Below are 13,519 nucleotides of genomic sequence, written 5' to 3'. Positions count from 1 at the left end.
CCTGATTTCCCCCAGCCCCTAATTAGCAACCACTATTCTACTTTCTGCCTCTGTGGATTTGACAATTCTGGGCACTTCATATAAATGGAATCATAACTTATGTAGCCTTTTTTGAATGCCTTCTTTCACTCAGCACAATGTTTTTAAGGCATCTATGTTGTACCGTATATCCTATACTGCCTATCTTTTTCCAACTAAGCTCCAGATCTTACCAGTGGCCCAGGCAGAGGAACAGGCGTTATTAATTGCTGTGTCTTCAGCACCAAGAACAGGGCCTGCAATATGATATGTGTTAAATGAATAGGTGTTCAATGAACACATGAAAGACAATACCTGCTGAGCTAGGAGTACTAGAGAGCAAGTTCAAGGGACATAGACAGGGAATGTGACCAAGAGGTTTCAATATATGTACAGGGAGTGTTGGGGGTGAGGTGACTGTGGTTGCTTTAACAACTGTAAAGTTGCTCTCAAGTGAGGGTAGGAGTGTGACTAATGGGCTTTCCAATGAACACGTAAACCCAATCTTCATCTAACCCTTTACCTGAGCTAGGTTTTCAGAGGAACTGTCTTATTTTAAGGCTGTTCCAAGAAGACCAAGTTAATTTATGCATTGAACATGGGAGTCCATTTCAGCTTTGAGGACCTGCCATGAAAGTCTCAAGAAATGTGGAACGAATGACATAAAAATAATCTCAAAAAAATAAGGTCACTTTCTTTTGAATTCAATTGAATTATATAAAGGAAATATAAATTGTACATCTATCATATATAAAGTACTGTGGATATAATAATGAATAAGACAGATTCTTTATGAAATTTGTAATTTAATCTGTGGTCAATGCTTCTTAAAAATAATCTTTGAAGTGCAGCCCAGGTGGCTCAGCAGTTTAGCGCCGCCTTCAGTCCAGGGCGTGATCCTGGAGAAGTGATATTGAGTCCCTCGTGGGGCTCCCTGCATGGAGTCTGCTTGTCTCTCTGCCTGTGTCTCTGCCTCTGTGTGTCTCTTGTGAATAAATAAATAAAATCTTTTAAAAAAATATTTGAAACATTTAAAACATCTTTGAAAAAAGAACAATTTATTCATACCTAGTAGACAAAATCTCTTGAATTCCACTTTCACCATTTTTCTTCTAGAAGCTGTATATGTCCATATAATTTCATTTTTAAATAAGCACTAAAATAGGATTAGAACTCTAAAACTGTAAGCAGGAAATTTGAGTCCAAATTCTATCTGCCTTCAATTGTGTCCTTTCTACTTTCTTCTCCACCTCTAGGAAGGATACCATTTTTATGTGCAAATCTAATAATGCTATTCATTTGCTTAAAATCTCTCTATCACCAGTTGACTATAGCACAGTCATCTCCTCCTTTATATAGTGATAACAAAATCAACCAGCTGTATGTTATTCACAAAAGATGCTCCAAAAATGAAATGATACAGAAAGACTCAAAATAACAGAAACAAACTCTAAAATGCTAACAAAAGACACTAAGTGTGCAATATTTAAAATAGACTGAATAGAATTCAATTAACATAAATTATTAAAAGGGGGTTTTATAATAGTAAAGAGGTAAATACATTGAAAAATGATCAGTTATAAACCTTTGAACTCCTACTAACACGTTAAGCAAAAAAAGAAAAAATAATAATTTTACAGACAAATTAATAAAACCACATGCATAATAGGAAGCTAACAAATGACCTCTCTCAAAATTTGACAGATGAAGAAGGTGAGCTATAAAGGTATAATAAATACAAATTGCATAATTAACATAATACACAATTAACTTTAGATATAACATACATATGTATCCAGCAAAGGCAAATTCATAGCAATTTCAAATATCCATGAATGAATGAAACAATGGAAATCTCGCAATACATGAAGAACAAAGAAAAATTGTAATAGATTCCTAAAGCAGAAATCTTATAGATCATATTCTGACTGTATTTTATTTTATCTTTTTAAAATATTTTATTTATTTATTTGAGATAGAAAGAGAGCACAAGCAGGGAGAGAGATAGAGGGGGGAGCAGACTCCTCACTGAGCAGGGACCCCGATGGAAGATTCTATTCCAGGACCCTGGAACCATGACCTGAGCTGAAAGCAGACACTTAGCTGACTGAGCTACCCAGGTGCCCTCTATGACAGTATTTTAATAGAACTAGAAGTTAGCAAGAAAATAAAAGCCAAAACAAGTCAATTCATTTTAAAATTGAAAATAATCACAGCATAGTCTAGTAACTGTTCAGATAAATAAGATGTCAAAACTGATATTATAGAGTTTTTAGAAATGATAATGAGAAAATTTCAAACAAAAAGGTTCTTTTTGTGCCCTGTGTTACTTGTAGCATAGTTTTGATCTTCGATTGCATTTATTAGAAAATACGAAAAAGTAACTACATGGCATTTGACTGTAGGTATTTATACTTTCTATTTCCCCACACCAGATTAGAATGCCAGTAAAGACATTAACACACTATTGATTGACAAGGAGAGAAAGTCAAAACTTTAGTTGAGGAGTTTCGATTATTTTGGAAAGTTGAAAAGCACCTGATTCAACTGAATAGTTTAAATTATTATCCAAATGTCTACAGACAATGCTATCAACAAGTGGTGCACAATTCAGCCCTGCACCTCTGTCAAGCATGGCTCCAAATGGTATCAGGGAGCATGGAAGGTGCAACTGGGTCATGGGGCTGACATGAGAGATAGCTTGAAGGTCTCTTCACAGAGTAGCCAGACACTTAGGTCCTTTCACACTATGTAGCCTAGCAACCAGCCAAGTCTCTGCAACTTCCCACGTGGCACTGGACATGCATATTCTAGAGGACTTGACACCTTGAGGACTAAATCTTGAGCACCTGAGGAACAGCATGAAACAAAGGAGTGGGGGATCAGAGCAGGGTTGAGAATAGGAGATAAATTTCCTGACACTGCTCATCAAAATTCCAATAGTCAGAAGGGTGGCTGACTCCACTCTGGGGTAAGGGAATTGGAAAACTAATGTTCAAGGGTCCTTCAGCAAATATGGCATTGTATACTCCCTTCACCATTCAACTAACTTACCCATGTACAAGCTTCCTATCAGCATTTCAATGCCTAAATCTTAAATATGATGGTACAGTCAATGATCTTTAAACATTCTGGGAAATATACCTAAGTGAAAAGAAAATCACCAAAAAAAAAAAAAAAAGAAACAGGGAAAAGGGATCCCAAAATAATTTAGGGGGAGGGCAGCAGAAGAAGGTTTGAAAATAACTATCATAACCTGGGAGATAACAAAAACAATGTATTGATAAGTAATGAAAAGGCATAAACAGTATATAAGGCAATTAAGAATGTGCTATCAGAAATTTTAAGTTCCATAGAGGGATTCAAAGATAAAAGTTAAGGAAACTTCACAGAAGCTAAGATAAATCAAATAATTAATAAATAAGCAAATAAATAGAATATGGGAAAGAACATAGGAAAACATTAGAGAATACAAGAATGTGGTATCCCACTGTTAGCAGCTACAGAAATAAAACTGGGTATATAGGGGGGAGAAAATTATCAAGAAAAATTACAAGAAAACTTTAAAAACCAAAGGACACATCACAGATTGAAGGGTCTATTAAATGGAGTGAGACAGACTCATACCAACATCCACCATTATAAAAATCTCAAAATGCTGTAGGTGAAAGGAAGATGCAAAAATAGGTCCTACACAAGGATATGGGAATGAGAATAACCAGATTTTTTAACCTGAATACTAGGTGCTAGAAGATAGTAGAACAATGCCTTCAGAACTAAGGAAAAATGATTTTTAAACTAGAATTTCATACCTAACCAAACCATCAATTAAACATGAGCCTAAAATTGAGGTAAATCAGACTTACAAGCATCGCCCATTCATTGTTCTTATGGAAAATCTTGGAGGATGTGCTTCAGTAAAATGAGAATAAAATGAAAAGTAAAAACATGAGATCCAGGAAAGATGGGATTTTAGGTAAGAAAAGAATGAAAGGAAGCCTCTTGGCAGCAACTCTACAACTGGCCTAGAGACCAACCAGTCCAGATGGAGTCAGAGGCTGGGGAGCTGGGGTGAGGAAGTAGCCAGGACAGAAATGTAGTGAAGAGATTATTTGCTGTATTTGGTGTTTGGAAGAAAAATGATAGGTTTCTCTTGGAGCATTTGGAAAATCATTGCCATACATACATAGACTGCTAAACAAAAGAAAAAGGTATGATAAATATAAACTCCAGCAAAAACAAAAAGTGCATAAGAAAGAAAAGACAATATGCTTTTATGTTTTGCTTGATAGCAAACTATATTTTATACAATCATAATATTTTAAATACTGGCTATAATTTAAGCCTAATTATAATAGAGATGTTGGGTTGTATGGCATTTCTGTAACAAAGCAAAGCATAACAGAAGTTAATAGATTATAAGAAGTTATAGATAATATCTAAAGCTGATAAATAAATAAATAACAACAGAAGTATTTTTTAGTGATAGGATAGTAAGGACTTAATGCAATAGTAAAAGATTTATCTGTATTTTCTTCTAAGAAACAGAACTGGAATATATGAAGAAATGGAGAGAGTACAGTTACTTTTTCAGGGAGTGGGGTATCACCTTTTTAGTAGTAATTGATTTTATTGCCTTTGTGCTTCATTTATTTATTATTTATTTAGGTTTTATTTATTTATTTCAAAGAAAGAAAGAGAGAGCCCACAAATGGGGGGAGAGGCAGAGGGATAAGCAGATTCCCCACTGAATGGGGAGCCCAAAACCAGGCTTGATCCAGGACCCTATGAACATGACCTGAGCTGAAATCAGACACTTAACCAACTGAGCCGCCCATGTGCCCTGCTTATATTTATTTTGTTAAAATTGTGCGTTGATTTTATTTTTATTTTTATTTTTATTTTTTTTGTGCGTTGATTTTAAAGAGGAAAATAGATGTATAAGCACTAAACTTAGAAAATGAAAAAGGAGACTAGAAAAACTAAAGAAAGTGGAAGGAATTAATAATGATAAAATAAAATAATAAAATCTGACTTAATAAAACTGAAAGCTTGTTCTAATAAAAGCGCAATGCAGTAGTAAAACTTGGGGCGAGCCTGATAAAGAAAAGAAGAAAACAAGTCACTAAGCAATATTAGTGATAAGAAAAAGGTAATAAACACTGAAATGGGAAATGAAAACAAGAAGAAAAATTGTAGGAGGATGACTTATACATCTTGGTACCAAGATATTTTAAAATCTAGAAGAAATAGATGACCTTTTAGCAAAATCAGGGGTAGATTTGCAACCATGGGAGAAACTGAACAGGTGACAATAAGTTATCTACAAAGCCCAGACAACTTTCAGGGTCAGTTTACTTAAGGTCCAGGAGAGGGGTCTCTTTTTCGTGGCGCCGCCGAGGCGGTAGGCCGCTTCGGGATGAAGCTGAACGTCTCTTTCCCAGCTACTGGCTGCCAGAAGCTCATTGAAGTGGATGATGAGCGCAAACCGCGCACCTTTTACGAGAAGCCTATGGCCACAGGAGTTGCTGCCGCTGCTCTGGGCGAGGAATGGGAGGGTGACGTGGTGCGAATCCGCGGTGGCGATGACAAGCAAGGCTTCCCCGTGAAGCAGGGTGTCTTGGCCCACGGCCGCGGCCGCCTGCTGCTGGGTAAGGGGCGTTCCTGCTTCCGACCCGGGAGGGCTGGAGAGACAAGCGCAAATCTGTTCGCGGTTGCGTTGTGGATGCCAATCTCAGCGTTCTCAATTTGGTTATCGTGAAAAAACGGGAGAAGGATATTCCTGGACTCACGGATACTACTGTGCCTCGTCCCCTGGGGCCCAAAGGAGCCAGCAGAATCCGAAAGCTTTTTTTTTTTTTTTTTTTTTTTTTTAATTTATGATAGTCACAGAGAGAAAGAGAAAGGCAGAGACACAGGCAGAGGGAGAAGCAGGCTCCATGCACCGGGAGCCCGACGTGGGATTCGATCCCGGGTCTCCAGGATCGCGCCCTGGGCCAAAGGCAGGCGCCAAACTGCTGCGCCACCCAGGGATCCCCGAAAGCTTTTTAATCTGTCAAAAGAAGACGAAGTCCGCCAGTATGTTGTTAGAAAGCCCCTAAACAAAGAAGGTAAGAAACCTAGAACCAAAGCACCCAAGATTCAGCGTCTTGTTACTCCACGTGTCCTCCAACACAAACGTCGGCGTATTGCTTTGAAGAAACAGCGTACTAAGAAAAATAAGGAAGAGGCTGCAGAATATGCTAAACTTTTGGCCAAGAGAATGAAGGAGGCCAAAGAAAAACGCCAGGAACAGATTGCCAAGAGACGGAGGCTGTCCTCTCTGAGAGCTTCTACCTCTAAGTCTGAGTCCAGTCAAAAATGAGATTTTCTAAGAGTGACAAAATAAATAAAATCAGACACCAAAAAAAAAAAAAAAAAAAGGTCCAAGAGAAAGAATTGCTATTGTTATCCGAAAAAGAAAATCATAGACCAATCTCAGGACTCTAACGTGAACATGCAAATAAAGCTTTAACAAATTAAATTCAGAATTACACTAAAAATAAATTATACTCATGATCAAGTAAAAATTTTTAAAGCCAAGAATCTAGTAATAGTTCAAGATTAGAAAATTAATTAATTAATGTAATTTGTTATATTTCATTTAAAATAGCAAAATGGTAGGATGTCTGGGTGGCTCAGTAGGTTAAGCATCTAACTCTTGATTTTGGCCTAGGTTATGGTCTCAGGATTGTGAGATCAAGCCCCAAGTTGGGCATGGAACCTGCTTAAAATTCTCTTTCTCCCTGTCCCTCTGCCCCTCCCCCACCAATCTCTCCCTCTCTCTCAAAAAAAACCTATAAAAATAGCAAATGACATAATTATTGCAATAGATGATTGTTAAAAGCTTATCATTTTAATATCTGGTTCTGATTCATATTTCATTAAATTGACACAAGTGATCCATTGAAAACCTTGAACAAACATCATACTTAGTTGTGAAATAGTTTGAAACATCCCTATTTATATCAGGAAGAAAATACAGATGCTAGTTAATACATGCAGTATCAATGTTATTTTTGAAGTTCTAGTCAATACTTAAGTAAATAAAAGGGAAACAAGAAAATAATAGAACCATTTACATTTTCAGTTTGTATGGTTGTTTACAGACAACCATACAATTTGTTTACAAATTGAAAAACCACAACTAATAAAAGAGTTGAGTCAGATAGATGGAGGTTATAAGATGTATAAGCAAAAATCAATACTTCTTTTGTGTACCTGAAATAAACAATTTAAAATATAAGAGAAAAGTTCCCTTTCCATAAATAAAAAGAGTGAAATATCATATAGCACTTAGAAATATACTTACCTGAAAATGTTGAAGACTCTATAAATATCCAAGATCTATAAAGATGTAAATATTTTCTGAGGGAATTTGGAAGACCCAAATAAAGGGAAAGATCAACTTGGTTCTCAGATAAGAAGAATCCATAATGTATCAACTCTCCCCAAATGATTTTATAAATTAAACACCAATCCCAATCAATAATTCTCATTATCCGCATGGCTATTTCCTTTACTTTCTTCAAATTTTTCCCAAATGTCCCTTTCTCAGTGAAGAGTTTCCTGATCACCCTATGCAAAATTTTAACCTGTTCCCCTACCCCAGCACTCTGACTTCCTTACTCAACTCCTCTACTTTTTATCTTTTCTTCCTATAGCATTATGTATCTTCTAATTAGCAGATAATTATTTATTGTGTTCATTGTTTATTGTTGGCCTTAATCCGCTAGAACGTCAATTCCACTATTGTAGGCATTATCACCTGTGTTCCTCAGTGAGAAATGTCCAGTGCATTATACTTGACATATAAAGTTGCTCAACTAACTTCCAAATACTTTTCTGACAGATTTTCAATTGTCTTCTAACTCTGTTTATGATATGTTTGCCATATGGAAGTTATGTTTTTGGGTTTTTTTTTTAAGTAGTAAGATCTATTTTCTTAGTCAATCCAGAATTATATGATAACCATTTATATTTTGGTCTAATGGTTTAATCATTTTATTTTTATTTAGGATTTTTATTTATTTATTCATGAGAATAAATAAAGAGTGGCAGAGACATAGGCAGAGAGAGGTAAAAGCAGGTTCCATGCAAGGAGACTGATATTGGAGACTGATGGAAAAAACGCCCTGAGCTGAAGGCAAACACTCGACCGCTGAGCTACCCAGACATCCCTAATCATTTTTTTTTTCCTAATCATTTTTAAAATAAAAACTGAATTGAATTAAAATACAAAACTCAATGGTATTTTAAAAATACCATTTGAAAAACTGAAAAATTCTGCTGGAACAGTACAATGTGCTAAAAGTCCAAGATACTTTCAGAAATTTACAGAACTTGCCTCATTAGATATCAAAATATAATAGAAATTTATAGAATTTAGGTAGTGTGATAATGGCATAAGAATAGAAACAAACAAACAAATTTAATGGAGAAGAATAGAGAAACCAGAACCTGGTTCATATACAATGGGAATTGAGTATATGATTAAGGTACAGAAAAGATGGATGATTTAATTAAACTATTGCTGGAACTGATTACATGGTAAGAATAGAAAATAAAGTTACATATCTTTCTTTCATTACAAACACAAAATTCCTGGTGGATTTTAAAATGAATGTTTTTCAAAATTATTTGAAAACTAGGCCAAAATTTACATAATTATTATATAATCTTGGCAAGAAAGTCATGGAATTCAGAAACAGTAAAAGCAAAATTAGATTTTACTATGAAAAACAAAATAAAAATTTTGCTTACATAGGACAAATACACCATAAAAAGATAGTTGACAGTCTATCAAAAAAATATTTTCAATCAAAATAAGACAAGGGGTAAACATCAATACTACCTAACGAGCTTGGGAAAATTAATAAGTTTTTACTTATTTACTTTTTAGTCCAACAATCCAATAGAAATGCAATTGCCAATGGATGTTACAAGAAAATTAATGTGTGAGCATAGCCTTTGGATGAAATTCAGCATTGAAACAAGTCCAGGAAAAAGCCAGAATGATAATCAGCTCATGATTATCAGCTGAAGAAACTTATCTAAACTACAGAACAGGACTCATTTGTGGGAGACAGTCACCATCATTTTATAAACATTGTGCCTAGAAAGGTGCTCGAGATACATAATGCTGAGGATGCCCAAAATGTCAACCCTCATTGAAGTCATGCTGAGATGCACTACTTTAGTTAATCCTATGGAAAAGGAAGCCAGCTCCAGAGGAAAGTACTAAGATTACTTAGTACTTTCTGCTTCTAGTTCTTTAGGGTTTGAATACTGTCCTTTTATTCTTCAATTTCTCATCAAAAAAGTCTATTTAAAATTGTCATAGATCAAGAATGTAGTTGAAATGGACCAGGGAAATTTGGTTCCATTTTTGAAGGCACAACTTATTACATATGAGTTTGGAGATGTTATTAGTTTCCTTAACTTTCTTTCTTTCTTTCTTTCTTTCTTTCTTTCTTTCTTTCTTTCTTTCTTTCTTTCTTTCTTTCTTTCTTTTTCTTTGTATTTTTTTTTAATTGGAGTTCGATTTGCCAACATATAGTATAACACCCAGTGCTCATTCTATCTTTAACTTTCTTATATATTGATTTCCTGATCTGTAAAATCGCAACAGAGCCTTCACTCTGCCACTGACATCCTGGAGCTGTTGTGAATGTTGAATCATGGGACAGCATCCTACAAATGGATACACTGTAATATAAACCACAGGGAAGAGAAAACACACAAGATTTTGAAAATGACAAAATCATTTTTAAAGACAGAAATTTTTGATCTATTGGAAAAGTTCAGAGAAGATAGGGAATACATCTGTTTCCTGATATATACACAGAAAAATTGGAATATGGAGAATTAAGGTAACTTCCCTAAGTTCAGGCAACTGGTCACTTTTCCTTTGTGCATACTCCAATAGTAATTTATATTTATTAAAACTGCAAAAGTAAGGAGTCATCACATTACTCTTGCAATTACAGCATGTTTTTTGAGATAGTGTTATAGGCTGAAATGTATTCATCCAAAATGCATAAGTTTTAGTCTGAATCCTCAGTATCTCTGAATGTGACAGTATTTAGACAAAAGGTCTTTAAAGACATGATTAGGGTAAAATGGGTCGTTAGGGTGGGCTCTAATCCAATAGAACTAGGGTCCTTATAAAAAGAAGAAATTTGGAAACCAAAAGGTTCAGAGGGAAGATCATGTGAACACAGAGAGAAAGCCATTTAATCAATGTGCAAGAATGAAAGGAATGAAATTGGACCCTTATCTTACACCACACACACACACACACACAAATCAACTCCAAGTGGATTAAAGACTTAAATACAAGACCTGAAACTATAAAACTTCTAGAAGAAAACATAGAGAAAAATTCTCATGATATTGATCTTGGCAATGATTTCTTGCATATGACTCCAAAAGCACAAGCAACAAAAGCAAAAATAGACAAGTGGAACTATATCAAATTAAAAGGCGTTTATACAACAAAGGAAACAATCAACGGAGTGAAAATGGGAGAAAATATTTGCAAACCATCTAACTGATAAGGGATTCATATCTGAAATATATAAGGTACTCCTACAACTCAATGCAAAAAAAAATCCCAAATAACCTGTTTTTAAAATGTACAAAAGAGGAATCTCTGGGTAGTTCAGCGGTTTAGCGCCTACTTTTGGCACAGGGTGCGATCCTGGAGTCCCGCGATCGAGTCCCGCATCGGGCTCTCTGCATGGAGCCTGCTTCTCCTCTGCCTGTGTCTCTGCCTCGTGTGTGTGTGTGTGTGTGTTGTGTGTGTATGTGTGTCTCATGAATAAATAAATAAAATCTTTTTAAAAAATGTACAAAAGACTTAACAGACATCTCTCCAAAAAAGCTAAAAAAATAGCCAACAAGTTATGAAAACATACTCAACATTGCTAATCATTAGAGAAATGCAAAGTAAAATCCAATGAAATATTACTTCACATAGGTTGGGATACCTATTATCCAAAAAACAAAAGTTAAGTTTTGTCAAGGATATGGAGAAATTAAAACCCTTGTGCGCTGCTGGAAGGAATGTAAATTGCTGCAGTTGTTATTGGATATAGTATGAAAATTCCTCAAAAAATTAAAAATAGAATTATCATATGATCCAGCAGTGCCACTTCTGGGTATATATCCCAAAGAATTGAAATCAGGATCTCAAAGAAACATTTTCACCCCATGTTCATTGAAGCATTATTCATAATAGTCAAGATATGTAAATAACCTAAATCTCCACCATAAAGAAAATGTGACATACATACAATGGAATATTATTCGGCCTTAAAAGAGAAGGAAATCTTTTTTTTTTAACCTTTTTTTTTAAAGATATTTTTACTTATTTATTTATTCCTAGACACACACACACACACACACACACACAGAGAGAGAGAGAGAGAGAGAAGAGGCAGAGACACAGGCAGAGAGAGGAGCAGGCTACATGCAGGGAGCCCGACGTGGGGCTCGATCCCGGGGCTCCAGGATCACACCCTGGACTGTAGGCAGTGCTAAACTGCTGGTCCACTGGGGCTGCCCAAGAGAAGGAAATCTTACCATATACAACAATATGACAAATCTAGAGGACATTTTGTTAAATAAAATAAGCCAGACACAGAAGAACTAATACTGTATGATTCCCCTTATATGAAGTATCTAAAATAGTCAAATTCACGGAGCACCTGGGTAGTTTAGTTGGTTAAGCATCTACCTTCAGCTCAGGTCATGAGCTGAGTCAAGGTCCTGGGGTTAAGCCCCACATCGGGCTCCATGCTCAGTGGGGGTCTGCTTCTCCTTCTCCCTCTGCCCCTCCCCCAGCTTGTGTGCTCTCTCTCTAATAAATAAATAAAATCTTTAAAGAAATAAAATAGACAAATTCATAAAAAAGTAGAATGGAGGTTGGCAAGGGCTGAGAGGAAGAAAAATGAGGGAATCACTGTACAATGGGTATATAGTTTCACTTATACAAGATGAACAAATTCTAGTGATCTGCAGTACAACATTGTGCCTATAATTAACAATACCCTATGGTGCATAACATTTTTTTCAGGAGTGTGGATCTCAGGCGAAAGTGTACCAACCACAATTTAAAAAAATGTTTTAAATATAAAAGAAACCATCTTAAAAGATGGCCATCTATAAGCAAAGAAGAGAGGTCTCCGAAGGTGACCTCCAAAGGTGCTGACACCTCAAATTTGTACTTCTAGCCTCCAGAGCTATGTGAAGATAAATTTCTGTTGTAGTTGAAGCTGCCCAGCTATGGTAGTTTCAGCAGTTCTAGCCAACTAGTACAGACCAATCCTTGTTTTTATTAGTCTGCATTATTTATCAAGCTGAAACTGCATGAACATAGTCAATGATAGCAATCTGTTTGACAGAATTAGGAAAATTGTTCTGTCTTTATTGATAACTAGATTCACATCTTGAAATGGACTCTTTGTGCCCAAGATGTGTAATTTCTAACTGAAGGTGACAGAGAAGGCATTACCCAGTTGATGGTAACATTTTCTATATGTACCTGTCCTGGTTAAGTACTCTCATGGGCTTAGTATATTTTCTTAAATCATCAGTTGTGTGTGCACCACTAATAAATAAGTGACGTGTAGAGAGATGACAGTGATACAAGTTAGAAACAGGCTGTCTAGGCCCTAGGTAGGGGAGAAACAAAGGCAGGAGGCTTTGGTAAGTCAAACCATAGTGGTGACAGTAACCACTTGGTGGCCAAGCACCCTGGAATCCCTTCCCAATAAATCAAGTTGAACTCCTTGGAATTTGGAAACTTGAAATGAGTTTTAGAGCATGGGTTCTTCCACTACTGCCTTATTCCAGTTCCAGAGAGGTAGACTCTGATGGAGCCAGCTTGACCATACTGACTCATTGGAGGCAGAGCATGGCTGCCCATAGGGCAAGCACTCGTCTCTTGTTCCATGGCTGGGAGGGCATATGATTCCTGCGTCCTCATCGAGCAGGAATGCTGGTCTGCTCTTTCATATAAACAGGTTTTAAGTGGAGTAGACCTCATGACTGACATTTCTAATATAGTTCCTTTCTCCAAGCCCACCTCTTTCTTGGAGATCGAGGCATGACAACTAAGGATAAACAAGATTTGCTTATTAGCAATCCTCTAGCCTTCTGTGGCATATCACTTCTTATCTTTCTGTTCCTGAAGCTGACCATTCCCTTCAAAACTGCCCTACAGACAGTCCTCCTAGACTGCTTTTTTGTGTGTACACCATTCTGCATTCATGTATTAAGTAGCCTCTCTGACTCTCTGAGGACCTGTCCTTCAAAAGCCTCTGAAGGTCAGGCCATCTCACATCTCACATGGTCTGAGTCAGATCAGTTTTCATCTGACTCCTCTGCACAGCCCATTCCACTCATAGGCCACAGAGAGAATGAGAAGAGTATCATTTTTCCATTTACTAAAAGATTT

At 36.3% G+C, this 13,519-nt stretch overlaps 1 pseudogene; it reads left to right on the top strand.

The window, feature by feature from the left end:
* Window positions 1-5,437: 5,437 nt before the first annotated feature.
* On the top strand, window positions 5,438-6,419 carry LOC121478900 (annotated as a pseudogene).
* Window positions 6,420-13,519: the final 7,100 nt, after the last annotated feature.

Source organism: Vulpes lagopus, chromosome 19 (assembly GCF_018345385.1).
Source record: "Vulpes lagopus strain Blue_001 chromosome 19, ASM1834538v1, whole genome shotgun sequence".
NCBI lineage: Eukaryota > Metazoa > Chordata > Mammalia > Carnivora > Canidae > Vulpes > Vulpes lagopus.
This window is presented reverse-complemented; position numbering and strand designations above follow the sequence as displayed.